Source organism: Emydura macquarii, unplaced genomic scaffold (genome assembly GCF_026122565.2).
Source record: "Emydura macquarii macquarii isolate MOO-44397 ecotype Brisbane River unplaced genomic scaffold, CSIRO-AGI_Emac_v2 contig_2636, whole genome shotgun sequence".
In the NCBI taxonomy this organism is placed as follows: Eukaryota; Metazoa; Chordata; order Testudines; family Chelidae; genus Emydura; species Emydura macquarii.
This window is the reverse complement of record NW_027132773.1, coordinates 11,581,317-11,588,827: the sequence shown is the minus strand read 5'-3', so window position 1 is coordinate 11,588,827 and position 7,511 is coordinate 11,581,317.

Sequence of the window (7,511 nt, the reverse complement as noted above, 5' to 3'; positions counted from 1 at the left end):
CCTAGTGTAAACCTGAGGTAATGTCTGTGACGCGGTATAATCGAAATGTGGAAGTACGCATCTTGGTGGTCGAGGGCTGAGAACTAATCTTGTTTCTCTAATGCTGGAATAATCATTGATAGTGTGGCCATCTTCAACTTCTGCACCTTGATAAACTTGTTGAGAGCTCTTAGGTCTAGTATAGTTCTCCAACCTCCTTTTTTCTTCGGTGTCAGGAATCAGTGAGAGTAGAAGCCTTTGCTCTTAGATGTGTGGACACTGACCATATGGCTCCTACGCTGAAGAGAGGGTTTATCTACTGACATAGCAGGCTCTTGTGAGAAGGGTCCCTAAAGATGGATGGGGAAGGGTGTTTTGGAGGGGAAAGGGAGGAGAAATGGATAGAGTACTCATCCCGGATGATCTCCAGAACACATTTGTTGGAGGTTATCCATTTCCAAGTGCTGTGGAACAGGGTGACACAGTCTCCGAAGAGATGGGTGGGGTTTTCCAGCATGAGATAACAATGAGGAAAATGTTTTATAGGCACCTTGACCAAGCCATCAAAACTGCTGCTTTGAGGTGGAGGAGAGGAAGTGGGCTGAAATCTTGGTGGCCTCTGTTGAATGGTGGCTGAGAACTATACTTTCTTTTGTACCCAGGAATATAGCTCTCAAGGGATCAAAGAGTGGCCCTGGAGTCTTTCAATGTGGGAAGGGAGATGTCGGTGTTCTTGACAAATAACTTTGTCCCTTCAAAAGGAAGGTCGTCCACAGTAGTTTGGAGCTCTTTTGGGAATCTGGATAGATGAAGCCATGAGGCTCATCTCATCACAATGGCAGTGGAAATTGAACGTACTGCCATGTGAGCTGCATTGAGTGCAGACTGGAGAGATGTTTTAGCTATCAGTTGGTCTTCATTGACTATACCCTTGAATTGTTCCTTATGAGAATTGGGAAGTTGCTCAATAAAGGAACCAAGTTTTGCATAGTTCTGATTGTTGTATTTGCTAACAAGATTGGCAGTTTGCAACGTGGAACTGGAATATGCTTTCCTGCCAAAAAGATCCAGGTGCTTCCAGTCCTGGTCATAAGGGGTGGATTTAAACTGGTATTGGTGGCCCTTAGAATTGACTATGTCCACAATGATTGAATTGGGAGGTGGGTGGGAGAGGAGAAACTCCGTGTTTTTCACCGGCACATAATATTGCTTGTCTGCTTACTTGCATGTTGGTGAGACTGACACAGGAGTCTGGGGGTATGACTTTGGCAGGGTGCAGGAGTGCCTCATTATTAGGGAGGGACACTTTGGAGGAGGTGGAGAAATATAAAATGTCCACCAGCTTGTGGAAAGACTCAATCTCCTCCTGCAAAGGCATTCCTAAGGCTTCTGCCACCCTCTGTGCCAGGTCCTGGAACAGTCTAAAATCATCAGCCATTGATGGTGGAGGGGGCATCACTGTCTTGTCTGATGTGATGACAATGAGAAGTGGGCTTGAGGAGTGACTTTCTCCTCAACTTCAGCCTCCAGTTCCTCCCTTGCCTGCTCAAAGGGTTCAGAAGTACTTGAGGCAGTCACTATGGTACAGAGATGTGTTATTTATGCCTCCTTGCACCTTTGTGATCCCCTACATTCTGAAGAAGGACTCACCCCAAAACAGGCTGGCAGTGGGAGCACACAGCAGCGGGCAGGTCTCCAGAAACTGTTCAGGAGAGCGGCTGAATTTGTGCACTCTTCAGACTGTAAGAGGTCTCGAAGAACAACAGTTACAAGGTAAGTAACTGTCTTTTATACCATGTCTGACACTCTTTGCAACAGATCTTTAAACATTTTCTCTCCAATCTAATTAAATTGCACCAAGTTAATCCCGCAGATACGCTAAACATTTATCTTGCGGGAACCTTGTTAAACAATTTATAGGAAATAACTATAAAATGAAGCTGTTTGACATGCTCATTGTGAAGCATAACAAATATTATTTTAAATACAGTGTTCACTAACATGAACCCTTTTTTTTATATCTAACCACATCTGTAGGCCATATTTTGAAAATGGGAAATTTAGTCACATAAATTCATGAACTGCATGAACTTGTGCCAATATTGTGTCCAATAGAAGTCCCATGCAAAACCAGCTTTCATACACAAATTATTCCTGCTGAAGGTAAGAGTAATCTGTACCAGGGCAGAGACGCAACCACACACAAATGTTGTGACCCAATCTTAGAATGCATCTCCACAGCTCTAGTCACAAAGGGCCCATGGAAGGGCCTCCCACATGTTTTTGGGAGAGCTAGAATTGGGGTTTCAGTGGTGCTCTGAATAGGTTTTATTGTACAGCTGCTGCTACACTTTGGTCTGTTACATTTTCATTGATTTAAACATGTATCAAATTCATAAAAATCTTATTATTATTATTATAAAATCAGATTATTTTGTAGTAATCACCTGTACATATAATTTTAAGAAAGATTTATAGGAAACTTCATATCTCATTGAGTCCCCAGTTTCTCCTCCATATATAGTCTGCCTGTGGGTATAGGCTTTTTTATAGTAATTATATGTTTACTGAACACCTTGTTTCACTCCACCTCTTTTCTCATTTCTGCCACATAGCCCTTGTGGTTAAGAATTTATGGCCTGTGAAATTAACCTTCCCTCCTTCAGTGAATTTGTCTGACTTGCCTCACCTTGTTTCCTGATATGCTTGTGTGCAGTCTTCCAGTGTTCTGTCACCAAGAACCTCAACAGGTGTTCATCTATTTTTCACTCACATATGCAAAAACGTGAAAGTTCTGGAAATATTTTTTAAAAAGTCCAAAATTTATGAAAATCCTAAGATCCAAGTCTCTTGTGATGTTTGAGGCAATAGCAAGTAACTATTTCCGACATAGGTTATTATACTGATAATAAACTGAGTCATGACTAGTTTATCTAATCAGCATAACTAGTTTTCTGAAAGAAGAATGTGTCAAGAGACATAGCAAGCCACTTGTCTATTACCAATGAGAAACATACAATGAGCTAGTAAGCAACCCTCGGCTCATGAGAAGCTTGAGTTGTTACAGAGGGGAAGTGTTAATCTATGATATTCTCTCCATGTCTCCCTTTCTCTGCTTTATAGTGCATGCATATAGTACTGGAAGGTAGGAGAGATCAGATTAGAAAACAAATACACCAACCCACAAAAGGAAAGTCTTTGATACAATATTTCTGCCATTCTTCGGTAATGCAGCATAGCTGTAACTATGTTGGTGCCAGGATATTCGAGAGACAAGGTGGGTGAGGTAATATCTTTTAACTGGACCAACTTCTGTTGGTGAGAGAGACAAGCTTTAGAGCCACATGGAGCTCTTCTTCACTCTGATGGTCCACAAGTGCCTTTCATAACTATCTGATTCTCATTTGTAAATTAATGAGAACATTTTACATTGTCTACAGACTGAGAGACCCACTCCTTTCCTTCACACTAGGAATGACATTTCAACTGATTGCTAAACTAAGCCTTAGAAGTACTAAAGACAAACCAATCCTTTGAAGATAAGTCACTTCTCAGTTCTTCAACAGAATCAGCATCAAAAAGCTCCCTAGGTAACCACATCAGCTGCCTTTCCCAAGCAAAAATACTGTAGGTTTTTTGCAGAGGTTGTTTGTGATATTTGTCAAACTCTTTGTGTAACTCAGAGTGGGACAGATCTGTGAGGTGTTGGAAGGTGCTGCTGCAATCCAACTCTCCCCTTAAAGTCCTGATTTGCTTTAAGGAATGGGCTCATTGTGAGAGCAAATAAAAACCTTGTGTGTATGTTTAGATTCTTTAGCAAGAATAAACAATTGCACTGCAGTTTACTATATTTTACACAGTTCTTTTCACAGCAGTGAGATACGAAATCAAGTCTGACATGAATTACATAAGCTATATGGGTGAGTGAAGTAATATCTCTTATTGGATCAACTCCTGTTGGTGAGAGAGACTAACTTTCAAGCTTACACAGAACCCTTCTTCAGGTCTTTGTGTAAGCTTGAAAGCTTCTCTCTCTCACCAACAGAAGTTGCTCCAATAAAAGATATTGCCTCACCCACTTTGTCTCCCTAATATCCTGGTAACAAACACAGCTACAAGACTGCAAATAAGCTATATGGGTGTCAGCAGTGCCAGGCTGCATCTCATTTTGAAATCTGAGTAGGCACTGGTGTTGAAGGAGTGAGGCAGGTTCTATAACTGGAATGATTAGCATTAAAGGTCACGTTTTTAGTTTAGTAAGATGAGTGCTACATACTGGCTGTCTGCCTCCTAAACTGAAAGCACTTAACTGTACTAGTGAAAAGAAGGGGCTTTAAATTAAGGGAGAAAGATTGAAATGAAGAGTTAAATATTAAATAAACCAGAAAAGGATTGTGATGGGGGAAAAAAGGATTTGAAACACACTTTCTCCCAACTAGCTGCCCAGCATTAAATATTCAATATGGAATGAATACAGAAGCCATAAATTAACAATGAGACACAACCATTTAAGGAAATTTGTGGCACCTCTCCACAAGATGAAACCTTGTGAAAGCACAAAATGAAACCTTCCGCCAAATGTAAAGTTAGAAATTTTGTAAACGCTGTACTGTCTGTGCATCTGCTGTAATCTAGACCAAAACTTTGTTTTTTCTCCATGACTTTCTCTTTTATTTTAAATTGTCTCTGTGTCTAATCCCTTTAACCAGTTTGTTCCAGGAGACTCTATAATGGTTCCTCTTAATATCTTAACCATCTACAATCCCTCATGAATACTTTAGTGAGGAAGGCTGGGTGTGGGCGCAACTGGACCTTGTCTTTATGCAACACCGTGTATGGAGATTTGGATGTCAGGGCCTTGAGCTCGGACACCCTCCTGGCTGAGGTTATACCAGGAATACCACCCTCCATGAGCGGTAGAGGAGTGAGCATGTTGCTAAGAGCTCAAAGGGAGACCACTTCAGCCTGGAGAGCACCAGGTTAAGGCCCCAGGCTGGTATTGGACAACAAACTTGGGGGTATAGCCTACCCAGACCCTTGAGAAAACAGGTCACCATCAGATTAGAAAAGACTGATTGATCAGGGTGGAAGGCAGAGATCACCGCTAGGTGCACCTTTATGGATGACAATGCCAGACCAAGCTGCTTCAAGTGCAGCAGATAGTCCAAAATGAAGGGTAATGCTGTTTGTACTGGAGGAGTACCCTTCTGCATTGCCCAAATGGAATATCTCTTCCACTTCATCAAGTACGTGGCCCTGGTGGATGGTTTCCTTCTGCCGAGAAGAACCTCTCTGATAGGACCCATGGGATTTAGCCATGAAGTTCCAAGCCATGAGCTGGAGACTCGAGGTTGGGATGTTGAAGGCAGCCATATTCCTGTGTGATTAGGTCTGGCACTGAAGGCAGGGTGATTGGAGTGACTACCGACAGTTCCAGTAGCATTGTATACCAATGCTGTTGGGGCCTGGCTGGGGCTATCAATATGACAGATGCTCTGTCCCTCCTAATCTTGAGCAGGACATTGTGAATGAGTAGGAAAGGGGGAACACGTAAAGCAGGTGGCCCTTCCAAGGAAGGAGGAACACATCCATAATCAAGCCCAGCCTGTGGTTCAGGAATGAACAAAGCTGTTGACACTTCCTGTTGAGTCTTGTTGCAAACAGATCTACTTGGAACAAATCCACTACTGGAAGATGCCGTTCACAATGTCCGGGTGAATACACCACTTGTGGCAGCAGAAGGATCTGCTGAGATGGTCCGCCAGCTCACTCTGGGATCCTGGGAGGTCAGATGCATCTAGGTGTATGGAGTGAGCTATGGAGAAATCCCATAGCTTGAGGGCTTCTTGTCACAGGGGAGAGGAGTGTGCTCCACCCTCTCTGTTTAGATAAAACATCACTGTTGCATTGTCCATCATAACTGAGACACATCTACCTTATAGATGGGACTGGAAAGTTTGGCATGCTAGGCAAGCCGCTCTCAGCTCCCTAACGTTGATGTGGAGCGATAGCTCTGCTCAAGACCAGATGCTTTGAGTCCTGAGAGTTCCTAGATGTACTCCTCACCCCAATGCTGACATGTCCGTAACTAGACACAACAATGGCTAGGGTCTGGAGAAGGGCACTTCTGTGCATATCGAATGAGGGTTGAGCCACCACAAAAGGGACTCGACAACCTGAAGGATGCAAAACTACTTTATCTAGTTTGCCTTTGTTTGACTGGTATGTGGATGCCAGCCAAGACTGGAAAGGCCTGAGCCTCAGCCTTGCAAGTTGGACCACATACGTGCAGGAGGCCATGTGACCTAGGAGCTTCAAGCCACTCCGCACCATCAGGGTAGGAAAGCATCTGAAGTCCTCTATGATGGAGCAAATGGTCTGGGAGACTCCGGCAGAAGTGCCCTGGCCTGGATCAAGTCTAGGACTGCTCCTATAAACTCAATTCTTTGGGTAAGGGACAAGATTGACTTGAATACGTTTAGCTGTGGACCCAATCTGTTGAAGGTTGACTGGATCAGGTTGACATGTGCCTCCACCTGTTCCTGGAGCAGCTCTTAACAAGCCAGTTGTTTAGATATGGGAACACTTGTACCTGTCATCTCCTTAGGAATGTCACAACAATCGCCATACACTTGGTGAACACTCAAGGGGCTACTGACAGGCGAAAGGGAAGGACTGTAATGAGTGTGGTTTACTACAAACTTGAGGAACTTTCCATAGGACGGGACTATTGATATATGAAAATTCGCGTCCTTCAAGTCGAGGGTGGCATACCAGTCTCCTGGATCCAGGGAGGAGATAATAGCAACCAAGGATATCATGCAGCACTTCATTTTCTCTATTAATCTGTTGAGGTTTCGCAAGTTGAGAATAGGTCTGAGACCCCCTTTGGCCTTTGGGATTAGGAAATATTGGGAGTAAAGATCCTTTCCCTTTAGTTCTTGAGGGACCTTCTCTACTGCTCTGACTCTTAGGAGACATTGCACCTCCTGCATAAGAAGTTGCTCGTGAGAGAGGTCCCTGAAGGATAAGGAAGGGGAAGGGGAGGTACAGAATTGCAGAGAATACCCCAATTCTACCATGTAAAGCACCCATCTGTCCAAGGTTACCATACACAATAAAAATGGGATAGACTGTTCAGGAAGCAGGGAGAAGGATCTGGTCTGGTGCGCTAGCCTCGGGCACACCCACAAAATGCTTGTGTGGAGCTAGAGGACTACCCCGCTGAGCCCTGGCCTTGGTTGGATAGAGGTTGTGGCATCCTACACCCGTTATTTCTGCCTCACTTCCTAGAGCAGCCCTGCCTAGGCTGCGCAGGATGAAACTGCTGAGTAGACTATGGCTTAAAATGCTTCCTTTGGGTGGATGGCATATGAAACCCTAAGGATTTCAGTGTTGCCCTTTAATCTTTCAGGCTGTAGAGTTTGGAGTCTGTCTGCTCTGAAAATAACCCTGAGCCCTCGAAGGGCAAGTCTTGAATAGATTGATTGAACCTCTGGGGAGAGATCCAACACCTGCAGCCAAGAGCTCCT